The 14,329-nt window shown below is 40.5% G+C and overlaps 2 pseudogenes; both read left to right on the top strand.

Annotated features, from left to right (window-relative positions):
• The first annotated feature begins 8,122 nt into the window (after nt 1–8,122).
• LOC137235003 (origin recognition complex subunit 4 pseudogene) lies at nt 8,123–9,401 on the top strand (annotated as a pseudogene).
• A 492-nt stretch (nt 9,402–9,893) lies between these two features.
• LOC137235002 (eukaryotic translation initiation factor 2 subunit 3-like) lies at nt 9,894–12,991 on the top strand (annotated as a pseudogene).
• Nucleotides 12,992–14,329: the final 1,338 nt, after the last annotated feature.

Here is a 14,329-nt window from a genome sequence, read left to right as displayed (position 1 = left end):
GAATAGTGAAGGATGACCATATACGCTAAGTACATATGTATGTACAAAAGTCACCCTGATTTGGTTTCAAACATTTAACGTTTTTCTTATTGAGAGTACATATGTATATGCGTACAGCTACTGGCGCTTTTATGTGCTAAGCTTATAACACACAACACAATTTTGGTACGCTTTTATATATGTATCAACGACGCACAGCCTACTTATGTGGCTTTCTAGAAACTTCTATATGCCAAGCTCGCTACGCAGCAACACAATTTTGTACACTTGTATGTATATCTGTATCAACGACGCACAGCCTATTTATGTGACTTTCTAGAAACTTCTATATGCCAAGCTCACTTCGAAGCAACACAATTTTGTACACTTGTATGTATATCTGAATCAACGACGCGCAGCCTACATATGTGACTTTATAGAAACTTCTATGGCGTTCTTTGTACAGTTCGATCAAAAATAGCACTTTAGGCAAATTTTTTACCCACGAAAATGGTACACCTCACCACAGTTTACAACTATTTTTCGTTTTTCTGTGGGTTTTCACCTTTTTTTCATTATTATTTTGTTAAAAATTGTTCTTCATTAATAACTTTAGCACCATTTAACGTGCTCTAACTTTTTCGGGTTTTCAATCGGTCGAGCCCCCAATTTGTAGGTTTTCATCAATAAAACGCACTTTTGGTGTATTATATAATTCAATTTAATTCAGATTTTAAATTATAGTAATTATACACTTGAAAATTTTAGAAAATCTGTGATACTTAGTTTATGGTAGTTTTAATATTTGTTCATATTTGATTCCTTTAGTTTTTACACATCTAGGTTTTTACGGAAATATATACGATAACTGATTTCACATTTGTTTCTTTAGTTTTTACACATCTAGTTTTAACTGATTTTATATCTCTTCTTTAATTTGTACACAGCTAGTTTTAAGGAAATATAACCGATTTTACATTTGTTGATAAGTTGTGACCGGTCGGGTTGAGTCGATAACGCGAACACTATAGCATATATCCTCCATATAACCGATTTTTCAGAAAAAGAGGATTTTTGTCATATCTTACTCAATTTAACAGATTGAATCTTCAAACTTCACCATATAATTTCGTATATTGCACATATTGTTGCGTGAAAAAATTGATGAGATCGGTCGTATATATAGTATATATCCCCCACAATCGATTGTTCAGATAAGAAAATTTGCGCAATTTCTTCCTCATTTTAACAGCTAGAAGCTTAAAATTTCACCAAATGCTTACGTGTATAGCATATATTGTTGTATATATAGTATATATCTCATACAACCGATTGTTCAGATAAGAAACTTTGTGCAATTTCTGCCCCATTTTAACAGCTAGAAGCTTCAAATTTCACGAAATGCTTCCGTATATAGCATATATTGTTGTCTGAAAAAATCATAGAGATCGGTGGTATATATATAATATACCCCATATAAACTGTCATTTTTGTCCCTTTTTTACGGCTAGAAGCTTCAAAATTCATCAAATTTCATCAAATAGTTACGTTTACGTCATATATTGTTTAAATACGTGATTCGTAGTTATAGTTTTTACACGCAGACCACAAAAACCTGAAACTTTGCATCCTCACACAAAGTACCTACCGATTTTTATACCTTTCATGAAAATGAAATGGTATATTAATGTCGTCACGAAACCCAAAATTGTAAGTCCTTAAAGGAAAATAGATAGACCCACCATTAAGTATACCGAAATAATCAGGATGAAGAGCTGAGTTGTTTTAGCCATGTCCGTCTGTCTGTTTTTATGCAAACTAGTTCCTCAATTTTTGAGATATCTTGATAAAATTTGGTGAGCGGGTGTATTTGGGTGTCCGATTAGACATTTGCCGGAACCGGCCGGATCGGATCACTATAGCATATATCCTCCATACAACCGATTTTTCAGAAAAAGAGGGCTTTTATCATAGCTTACTCAATTTAACAGATTGAAGCTTCAAACTTCACCATATAATTTCGTATATTGCACATATTGTTGCCTGAAAAAATTGATGAGATCCGTCGTATATATAGTATATATCCCCCACAACCGACTGTTCAGTTAAGAAACTTTTCGTAATTACTGCCCTACTTTAAGAGCTAGAGGCTTCAAATTTCAACGAATGCTTACGTATATAGCATATATTGTTGTCTGAAAAAATCATAGAGATCGGTGGTATATATATTATATACTTCATATAAACTGTCATTTTTGCCCCTTTTTTACGGCTAGAAGCTTCAAATTTCATCAAATAGTTTCTTTTACGTCATATATTTTTGAAATACGTGATTCGTAGTCATAGTTTTTACATGCAGACCACAAAAAAAGTGAAGCTTTGCATCCTCACACAAAATACCAACCTATTTTTATACCTTACATCAAAATGAAATGGTATATTAATTTCGTCACGAAACCCAAAATTGTAAGTCCTTAAAGGAAAATAGATAGACCCACCATTAAGTATACCGAAATAATCAGGATGAAGAGCTGAGTTGATTTAGCCATGTCCGTCTGTCCGTTTGCTCGTCTGTCTGTTTGTATGCAAACTAGTCCCTCAATTTTTGAGGTATCTTGATAAAATTTCGTGAGCGGGTGTATTTGGGTGTCCGATTAGACATTTGTCGGAACCGGCCGGATCGGACCACTATAGCATATATCGTCCATACAACCAATTTTCAGAAAAAGAGGATTTTTGTCATATTTTACTAAATTTAACAGATTGAAGCTTCAAACTTCACCATATAATTTCGTATATTGCACATATTGTTCCTGAAAAAATTGATGAGATCGGTCGTATATATAGTATATATCCCACACAACCGATTGTTCTGTCCTATTTTAAGAGCTAGAGGCTTAAAATTTCAACGAATGCTTTCGTATATAGTATGTATTGTTGTGTCAAAAAATCACAGAGATCGGTGATATATATGATGGTATATATATATATATATATATAGCATATATATATTTTTTTTGCGATTTCGGCCCCATTTTAACAGCTAGAAGCTTCAAAATTTACCAAATGCTTACGTGTATAGCATATATTGATGTCTGAAAAAATCATTGAGATCGGTGGTATACATAGCATATATCTCATACAACAGAGAGATCAAAGAAGAAACTTTGCGCAATTTCTGCCCCGTTTTAACAGCTAGAAGCTTCAATTTCACCAAATGCTTACGTATATAGCATATATTGTTGTCTGAAAAAATCATAGAGATCGGTGGTATATATATTATATACTTCATATAAACTGTCATTTTTGCCCCTTTTTACGGCTAGAAGCTTCAAAATTCATCAAATTTCATCAAATAGTTACGTTTACGTCATATATTTTTGAAATATGTGATTCGTAGTCATAGTTTTTACATGCAGACCACAAAAAACCTGAAACTTTGCATCCTCACACAAAGTACCTACCTGTTTTTATACCTTTCATGAAAATGAAATGGTATATTAATTTCTTCACCAAACCCAAAATTGTAAGTCCCTAAAGGAAAATAGATAGACCCACCATTAAGTATGCCGAAATAATCAGGATGAAGAGCTGAGTTGATTTAGACATGTCCGCCTGTCCGTCTGTTCGTCTGTCTGTTTGTATGCAAACTAGGCCCTCAATTTTTGAGATATCTTGATAAAATTTTGTGAGCGGGTGTATTTGGGTGTCCGATTAGACATTTGTTGGAACCGGCCGTATCGGACCACTATAGCATATATCCTCCATACAACCGATTTTTAGAAAAAGACGATTTTTGTCATATTTTACTCAATTTATCAGATTGAAGCTTCAAACTTCACCATATAATTTCGTATATTGTACAATTTGTTGCCTGAAAAAATTGATGAGATCGGTCGTATATATAGAATATATCCTCCACAATAGATTGTTCAGATAAGAAACTTTTCGTAATTACTGACCTATTTTAAGAGCTAGAGGCTTCAAATTTCAACGAATGCTTTCGTAAATAGCATATTTTGTTGTCTGAAAAAGTCATAAAGATCGGTGGTATATATAGTATATATATGGTGGTATATATAGTATATATATATATATATTGTTGCGGGGGAATGTGGCACCCGTGTTGTAGGGCGCGATCGCACGCAAATAAAAGAAATAAAAAAAGAAGAATTAATACCGAGTAATCACAATTTATTTATAAAATATAAAGAAAGGAATTAGCGACGAGCTACATTATGTGTTCATAAAAATGCAACTCTGACAAACTTCTTGTTCATCAGGAAAGCTAATTATTTCACAATATAAATAGCAATTCCGATTTAATATGCAGTTGTGCAGAACGAAATTAATGGAAATACAAAATGCACTTGACACATTCAAATTTATCAAAGTGATTATATGCAATCTTACTGCAAGTGCAAGTACTTCAAATATAAGAAATTTACACTTGGCAATTCAAAGCGTACAATTATAATTTTATTAATTCAAATGCGCAAGGATAAGCGCAATTATGATGCGGAAAAGCTATATATATCAATTAAATCGACAATTCACTATGCACTTGGAAAATTCACATTTATGAAAATTATTAATTTGCAAATATTAATTACAATGAAAATCTTACTTACTTACTTAATTGGCGCTTAACCGTCTAAACGGTTATGGCCGTCCAACAAGGCGCGCCAGTCGCTCCTTCGCTCCGCCAACCGGCGCCAATTGGTCACACCAAGGGAGTTTAAATCGTTTTCCACCTGGTCCTTCCAACGGAGTGGGGGCCGCCCTCTACCTCTGCTTCCATAGGCGGGTTCCGATAGAAAAACTTTCTTGGCCGGAGCATCATCTTTCATTCGCATAACATGGCCTAGCCAGCGCAGCCGCTGCGTTTTAATTCGCTGGACTATGTTGATGTCTGCGCATAGCTCGTACAGCTCATCATTAAATCTTCTTCGGTACTCGCCATCGCCAACGCGTAGTAAAAAATGGAAAATGTGGAAAATGGTTGGTTTATATTACTCACCTGTGGCTAGCTACTGGCTCGTGAACGTTCCAAAATAGAAGAAAGAGTCAAGACCGCGAAAGGTTCCGCAGCACCTGCCGGTAGCTAACTTTCGTTGAGTTTTTCCCCTTCAAAATTAGCTCTCGGCTGGTGTTAGCCGCTACCGGTATTAATAATAAAATAACCAATGCGCGTTAGGGTTGTTCGAAATATTTAGGCTGGTGGCCTAAACATGCCGGCCACTTACGGAGAACAAGTTGACGCGATGAGTGCGCCAGCAACCTTCCCAAGGCAGGATAAACTAGTAAATTAAAAATATGATATGTAGGTATGGTTGTATCGTAAGTACGATCTCCGGCGGACATCCGTGCTCGCAGTAATGCAGCCTCGCTGAACTTATGATGAAAGAGAAAAACGTTAATGGTCATGAACGTGGTGTTGCTTTGTTTTTAATGCACCTGGTTTATTGGATGTACTTTTTTTTCTCTCTCTAACCATAATGGTGGCGTACACGTCGGCCCCGAGTGTTAAGAGAACCGGCGCAGAGCGATAGAACGTCGGGTCTGCGAGTCTCATAAACTGGAATGGTGCGGCGAACGAGGAGTCAATCGTCGCGGTTGGGTTGAGACCGTTGCCTGAGTCGTGATGCGATTTGTTACCCCATATTTCCCGCGCAACACTAGTGTGCACTTCGTAGTTCTGGCCGTATTAAGCCGTTCGAGTTGGATGTCGTTGGCCAGATGCGCATCTATCACGGACGTCGGCGCGCAGGGATCAATGAGTGCGCGCACCAGATGGAGGCGCCCCCTGCCTCTATTCGTATGATCGCTGTAGGAGCGATAGCAATAATTGCTCGGGTGATCGTCATCGCGTCGTGGGTTTCCCGTAAGCGCCCTGTCCTGAAGCCGGTGGGGTGCGCCTGATGTGGAACGACAGTGGGTGGTACCCTCTTTGCATGGTTGACACGGGGCCGCTCTGCCAGTGGAGCGTCTGGTCGAGCGGAACGGACGCGGTTCCGCGCCGCCCCGGCGCCCACTGGCATTGCGGTGCGATGGGCGGAAAGGACGTGTCTCCGCGCCATCGCCGTGTTCCATGTGTCTCTGATTGCTTGTCTGGTCCTGGATTGCCTTCTGCTTGTCATGCTGAAGCAGTGGTCGGAAGGATTGTGCTTCTCCACTGGCCATTGGGGCGATGGCTAAGGCCATCTTCCATCTCCTTCTCCTCCTATTCGACCTGTTGGGGCCATGATCGTGTGTCCTCGGTGAAGTTGATCGATAGCACCTCGTCGGCGCTTTCGTCGTCGTCGCGCTCTTCGCAAGGGATCGGGTGTGGCCGTGCTTGCTCGTCCTCCATGTGAAGCGTAGTGTGGTGTGGTTCACGGCAACGGTGACAACGGTCGCTGCTAGGGCATATCTCTAACCGATGGAACGGCGATAGGCAATTGGGGCAGTGCCGGTGTATAAGGACGGCCCGGAGGCGTTCTTCTGCCGACATTCCCCTGTACAGCGGGCATAGTCGTATGCCATGATACTTCTGGCAAAACCGGCAGGAGACGGTGAAGGAGTCAACGCGTTGCTCCGTCTTGTTGCGTTTGACCGAGAAACCCGTCATTCTTTGTTTTGCATTCTAAGGGGGTTGGGTGGCGTATGGGCAGAGAAATGGAGCTTAATTGGCTGAGCTTGTGGTTGGCGTACTCGGGATAAAGGGTTTATTCGGGATAAATAATCTGGTTAAGTTATTCTGCCGATATAATGACGTGTAGTGGTTGAACCCACTGTTAGGTTTAGTAAACTTTGATTGACATACGCCTAAAATTATCTTTAGGTTTGAAAATAGTTCCCTCAGAATGAAAATTCTGATATTGAAAGCCACCAATAGTAAAATTAAGAATTATTAAATATAGATTTAGGACAAACTATATTTTTTGGTGTTTGCGTAAGGCAGGCAATACGCGATAATATACTGTATATCACGGTAAAACTTACCCGCGCCCGTGCAAATGTGGCTATGAATGTAACCTATGACCCCAAAATGACTAGTCAAATGACGTGGAATGACGAGAGCTGGTGGATGAGATTGTCCCTTAAGCGACGTCGTGCAGATAAAATGTGCGACGGATGCAAAGAGGCGTTTATTCGCTGGCTGGGAACACTCTTTGTGTTAATTTGGGCCATGTTGTGAGAATCACAAATTGTGGTGTGTTTGTTGATTTCAACACAACCCTGGCGGGAATAGCCTACATTATCGAGTGTGGCAATTTGTGGAGCTGTCAGCTGATAACTTTTCCACTCATTGGAGTGAGACAGCTGTGCGGTGCTGCCAATTTGGCAGCGTAATGAGACATAATGGTCATGTCATGCAATTATTTAGGGACAGTTCGCGTCTGAGTGACGCGACATAAAATGTATAGTCTTTTCTAAAAAGTTTAATTTCTCCCTTGATTGTAGTATCCAAAGCATATATGACACTACTTTATTCTTGCTTGGATTTCAAGCTGAAAGGACTGACGAAACTTTATCGGACTTCAATACACACAAACAATTTCTATCATGAAAGCGAGAACACTATTGAGTGTAACATGTTTTTGTTTATGTTTTACATTTTTAATTTTGCACTAACCTTTTTAACAAGGAGAACAATGCGAATAAACCGCGAAAATTATTTCGGTCTCGAGTGGCTCACCCTTTTTTTTCTCACAAGGAAGTTGATTTCGATTGGGTTTTTGTGCACCAAATTGTCAAACTAAAACAAAATTTTCATTTGTCGGGAAAAAGGTAAAGTTGTTTGGGTACTGATACTCGGGTTTGTTGGATCCCGCGGATCCCACTTGTGATCCCATGGGGTCGCGCGAAATGTGTTTAGGGCGTAAGAAAAGACAAAAGGAAATGTCATCGAGTGGCAACCTTGATTCGTTCATTCAAAATGTCATTCATTCATGGAAATGAGTATAGAGACATTTTGAATGAATTTTCACTATGAAGAAAACTTGTGCTGGGTAAGTATACTAGTATCGTTCCCGTTTTATAATTTTGCAAAAATTATTCAATCTCTTTTTCTTTTTATTTATTCTTTATTTTCAGGTACCCTGCTACAACTTGGGTGGTTTGCTAGCACCACCTGAGTGAAAAAATCGATTTCTAGAGGATGGTAAATACCAAATGGTATGAATTCGCCATGCCACTACTACAACGCACTGCAGAGTTGGGGGAATCAAATTCGTTGTTAATAATTGAGCCGCGAGGTTCTGGAAAGACTACACTAATAAATGCAGTGCTTGCTGGCCTTGTGGCTTTGTCCGATTTTCAACAAAATACAATTCTGGTGCACTTGAATGGCAACCTGCATACAGACGATAAGTTGGCATCGAAATCAATTACTGTACAAATGCAATTAGAAAATGCTGCAAATGGTACAGATTTTGGTTCGTTCGCTGAAAATTTAGCTTTTCTTTTGGCATGTTTAAAATCGGGAGATAAACGCTCAAAAAGCGTTATATTCATATTGGAAGAGTTTGATCTCTTTTGTGCGCACCACAATCAAACATTGCTATACAATTTGTTCGACGTGTCACAATCAGCACAAGCGCCAATATGTGTAATAGGAGCAACTTGCCGCCTAGATGTTATTGAGCTACTGGTAAAACGTGTCAAATCTAGATTTTCTCATAGACAAATCTTGGATCTTTTCGAATTGTTATTAAGCTTACCACATGAAAAAAAGTTGAAGCAAATAGCGGAGCGTGCATCTCATTTAAAAATGTTTAATTCGACTGAGGTAACAATTCACCGCCAACATTTTAATCCATCCAAATATAATTTTAATAGAAAATATGTCGACTCATGGAATAATCACATAGCCGGTTTAATTGATGATGACGATTCGGTAGCTGTTTCCTCTTTGCGTACTTTATACGAAATGGACAAGAGCGAATCATTTTTAAAAATTTTCTTATTTCGCTTAGTGGCTCAGTTGGATCCGGATACGCAGCCACATATCACATCAGAGCAGATTGTGGTGTTGTGGATTGTGGACAGTGGTTGCTTCCTACACAATTGATTCAAGAGCTGAGCTACTCTGTGGCTTGTCCTTACTCGAAACATGTATTATTATTGCTATAAAACACCATTCCGAAATTTATGATCGTGACCCTCTCAATTTTGAAATTGTGTTTGCAAGATTTGCTAAGTTTGCAAAGGTCTCACCCACTATGCAAGGTATTGAACGTGCTGTCTCGCTGAAGGCGTCCGAAAGTTTGCGTCACATGGTAGTAATACAACCGATTTCTAGCGTAGTTGGTAAAGTACTAAAAGATTTCGAAATGCATCGTCTAGCGCTAACTTACGGACAAATAAATGATGCAATACATAAATATCAAACGCTGCCAACTGAGGTATCACAATGGGCGCAAAGTTCCATAATTTAAGTAAAGCATAAACTATGATTTAAATTATTTATTTAAATTAAGAACTATGCATTGACATTAAGTAAGTTTGAATAAGATATTCTGCATTTCCATTGAACTACTTCTATAAAGTGGGCGAATTCTTGGGCGGCAGCAAGCAACATGAAATAGATTCTGCCATTTGGGCTGCAGAACAAACACAAGAAAAACCATTTGGTTTCGGCAGGTGGTATTGGGTACGGACTTATGCGGCTTACCGAACCATCTCAAGAAAACCTTGGTCGCGTAAAGGCAACTGGTAATTCAACACATCTTAGTAACGCAGAACATAAAAAAACTGCAATTTATGCGACATATGCGTGCGGCAGCTAGTGGCGAAACACCACCAATTTATATGCAGAAAGAGAAAAATAAGTTGGCATATTTCTTTCCAAGTGAAATAAATTTCGAGCGTTTACGAGCCTAAATCAAATTTATTAATAATTGTGGATTACGAGTACAATACCAATAAAAATGTCGACGAGAGAAACCCAAATAGGTGTTAATACAAACTTGCAAAAGCAAGATCTGAATAACTTGGATATCGAAAATTTGACCCCATTATCGCCAGAGGTCATTTCGCGTCAGGCCACAACCAATATTGGTACGATTGGATATGTACGCTTTAAAAATGAAGTGGAAAGAAACATCACTATCAAGCTCGGCCAAGCTAAAGAGCAATACGAAGAAATAACAAAATTTGTGCAGGTCACGGTAGCTGAAGGGGCACCAATTATACCAATTTCAGCTCAGCTAAAATACAATATCGATGTATTGTGTGAATATATTACAAAAAGGATTCCGGTGCCACAACGTGTTTCAAAGCGCCTCCATTAATCGTTATACGTTAATTCGACGTAAACAAGCCCGGATGTGAGGTGAACGATTTAAAAGGTGGCGTAGCAGGGGGTTCCATTTTATGAGGTGTTCTCAAGGTTGGACAAGAAATTGCAGTGCGCCCTGGTGTGGTCACAAAGGATAGTGAAGGCAATATTACTTGTAGACCAATTTTTTTTCGCGTATCGTCTCATTGTGTGCTGAGCAAAATGAGTTACAATATGCAGTGCCCAGTGGTTTGATTGGTGTCGGTACGAAAATAGATCCGACATTATGTCGTGCTGACCGTCTTGTTGGGCAGGTGCTGGGTGCCGTTGGTAATTTGCCTCATATTTACATTGAATTGGAAGTTTCATACTACCTCTTGTGACGATTATTGGGTGCACGAGTTGAGAAATTGCAAAGAAGTGACATCTTATTAGTAAATATTGATTCGTTGACAATCCTGGCCGATAAACGTTCTTATTTACCAGGTGGTGCAGAATGGGTTAAAACCAGTGAGTCTTTAGTCTTAATCTTGATCTAATGTACCTATCGTGTATATCTTATTTTAAACTTTACTCTTTACAGACACAAGGGAATGTTACAAAATGCACTGGAATCTGTTAAAAATGGTTTGAATGTAATGGTCAGCCTTTCTACCATTTCCGCGCGACACCAACAAGCGCAACCTGCAATCAAGGCCACCCAGATGGCTCGTTGGCTGATCGTATGCGTGCCGTTCTAAATTCGCCGGCAGTCGATAGTAAATAGTACAATTAGGTGAGTTATATTCGAATAACTTGAAGTATGGGGCAAATAGGTGGGAACTCATTAGCTTTTAACGATGCGGGATTTGAACCAACGATTTTTCGCTTGCAAATCCGATTGTGCTTTTCACTAGGTTTCAACGTCGCTACCATCGTTAAATTTAAAACAGATGGCTTCAAAAATAATGACGTCAACGAACTTCTTTTACATATAACAATATTGTCTTCACTTCCATTTTAACTCCTCATCGGTAAATTAATAACTCGTATTTCTATACAAATTTTCCTTCCGATAGACGGTAATTCCGCAGAAGTTCTAGTGATGCCGATACAGTTTGCGGCTTCAACCCTATATGGAAGCAAAAGATACAAGAGAAACGCCCAAAACCGTTGTAAATCAGAAGGTTGACCAGCAGATTTTAAAAACATAAGGGAGTTCCGAGGGCTGGGACATCTCTAAACATCTTGAATAACGGTTGTGGGTTTTTGTAGATTAGGGCATGTGTAGACATGGTCTGGGCCACAATAGCTTATCATAGATTAAGGAATATCGATAAAGTATCTTTACTGAATACCGAATTCGTTTTAGCTATTGATTAAAAAATATAACGATGTCTAATTAAAAAAAAAAAAAATGTGAATTCCACTATTCCTAGTCATTTGCTCGCTTACGAAAAATCAGTTCTATATTAGTGATGACAGACTTGTTTTTATTAGTTGATAATAATAGCAAAGAAAACACAATATTAAAGATCGTCATTGCTTTACAATTGTTCGCGGACTTTAGTTCAAGAATAGCACTCGTTTATCAATTATTTAAAAAATCAACAATGGAACGTGAGTTTATTAGTCGCATGGCTTGAGAGCACTTTGTTGTCATACTCCTTCCTACACGGGTAATGTATCTCTGTATCAAAAAAGAAACAATATTAATAACAAAGAGATATATTATAATGAGTGCTCATGGAAAACATGTAACACTATTTCTTCACCTTTAAATTTTTGGAAGCAAAAGACCAGTATGTGCCTATCCTTGGTGGGGTAATTGTGTGCTGGGGCAGATATTGGATCTGCGGTAAGGTTCTGTTGGCCTCGTTCGGGGTGAACGAGGGCTGAGTTATACGGGTTGTTGGCCTCGTTCGGGGTGAACGAGAGCTGGGTTGCGCGGTTTGTTATAACGGGTGGGAGTTACAAGTCTCCCTCACTCTCACTGGAGGGCGGTAGTAGGACCAATTTCGTGATTGGTCTGGTGGTTTGTCCCCTTGCCGTATCCAGTTCGACGACTCGAACTCGGTTATCGGGGCCATAGTGGAGGTTGGCTATCCGACCTAGTCTCCATTCGTTGGGGGCAGATTATACTCCTTAATGACGAATAGGCCCCTCTGATTGTGGATGCTTCCACTTAACGCGCTTCTGCAGTTCAGTGAGATACTCCGTTTTCCACCCTTTGCAGAAGGTTTGATGTAGCGCCTTGAGTTTTTCCTATCGATTGACGAGTGATGCGCGATTCTCGCTGACGTCAATCTCGGGTGGCGCTAGTAGATGGCCCCCGACTAGGAAGTGCCCGGGGGTAAGTGGCTCCAGGTTGGACGGGTCATTTGACGATGGGCTTAGGGGTCGGGAGTTGAGACAGGATTCAATCCTACACAGAAGGGTGCTAAACTCCTCTAGAGTAAATGTATTATCCGATACGATCTTTTTGAAATGAGTTTTGAAACTCTTGACTCCCGCTTCCCACAGCCCGCCCATATGAGGAGCAGCTGCTGGTATGAAATGCCATGTCAGGGTTTGGTGGGCGTATTTAGAAAGGGTTTGGTCGCGCGCATCAACGAGGAATACCTTGAACTCTGCGCAGAGAGCCCTCGACGCACCGACAAAGTTCGTCCCGTTGTCGGAATAGAGGTTTTTCGGGCATCCTCGCCTAGCGACAAACCGGCTAAATGCTTCGAGAAACGCGGCGGTGCTGAAGTCGCTAGTCGCCTGTAAGTGGATCGCATTAGTCGCAAAGCAGACGAATAGGCAGACGTAATCTTTAGACATGCGGCATCCTCGTCCGCTCTAAGACTTGATATCAAACGGTCCGGCAAAATCCACCCCGGTATTGGTAAATGCCCGAGAAAAGGTAGTATGTTCCGCAGGAAGAATTCCCATGAGTTGCGTCGGGGAACGTTTGCGGAATAGCGTACAGGCCTTGCAGTTGGTAATGATGGATCGGATCATGTTTTTGATCCGAGGTATCCAATACTGCGTGCGTAGGAGCCGCAGCATTAGTTGGTTTCCGCCATGTATGGAAATGGTGTGGACAAACAGGACTAGGAGACGGGTGAGTCGGCAGGCGTAAGGGAGGATTATCGGGTGACGCTCGTCGACGGGTACGTCCCTAGATGCTTTGAGGCGACCCCCCACCCGAAGGACATTATATTCGTCGATAAAGGGGTCTAGAGAGAGAATCTCGCTTTTGGTCGCGATGGGTTTCCTAGTTATCAGAGAGCTTATTTCTTCGGCATAGTGGTTGGTTTGGGATATCCTGACGAGGAGGCTAGTCGTAACCTTGATTTCGTCAGGCGAAATCTGGCGCGACTCTGTTTTAAAGGACGTTTTAATTTTTGGATGAGTTCTATTCAAGAATCTTATAATGTAGGAGATTACCCGCAACGCTCTTGATAGATCGGAAAACCGATCAAGAATATCCTCGCTATTGTTGATGGTCGTTGCTGCATGCACTTGTACTCGTTTTTCTTCGATGTCTGTGTGGTACTCCTGTTCGCCTTGAGATGGCCATTTCGCTTTGCCTTCTTGCAGCCAAGAAGGTCCCTGCCACCACAAAGAGTTCTCGACTAGGTCCGTGGCTGGAAGTCCTCTGCTGGCTAAGTCCGCTGGATTTGATGCGGACTCAACATGATGCCATGCTTTCGTTCCTACCTTTTCCACACGATTTTTGTCCCCTGTGAGCTACAAATGTTGACCAGGAACAAGGGGGTTTTCGAATCCATGCTAGGACGATGGTCGAATCTGTCCATATGTGAATGTTAAATGTGCCTAAGTTCAGGTTCTCCATCACAGCTTCCAAAGTCTCAGCCAGCAAGACGGCACCGCATAACTCCAATCGTGGTAATGAAATTGTTTTCACTGGTGCCACCCTTGTTTTTGCCATAAGTAGACTAACGCAGATCCTATCGTTGATCTTAGCTCGCGCGTAAACCGTAGCCGCGTAGGCCTTTTCGGACGCGTCACAGAAGCCGTGAGTTTCTATATCGTTGGTTGGGGTGAAGTGCACCCACCGAGGTATACGAATCTGGTTAATGGCGGGGTACTCCTGCATAA

The sequence above is a fragment of the Eurosta solidaginis genome, chromosome X, assembly GCF_040869045.1.
Source record: "Eurosta solidaginis isolate ZX-2024a chromosome X, ASM4086904v1, whole genome shotgun sequence".
NCBI lineage: Eukaryota > Metazoa > Arthropoda > Insecta > Diptera > Tephritidae > Eurosta > Eurosta solidaginis.
The sequence above is the reverse complement of the archived record's forward strand: the minus strand, read 5'-3'. Positions and strand labels throughout refer to the sequence as shown.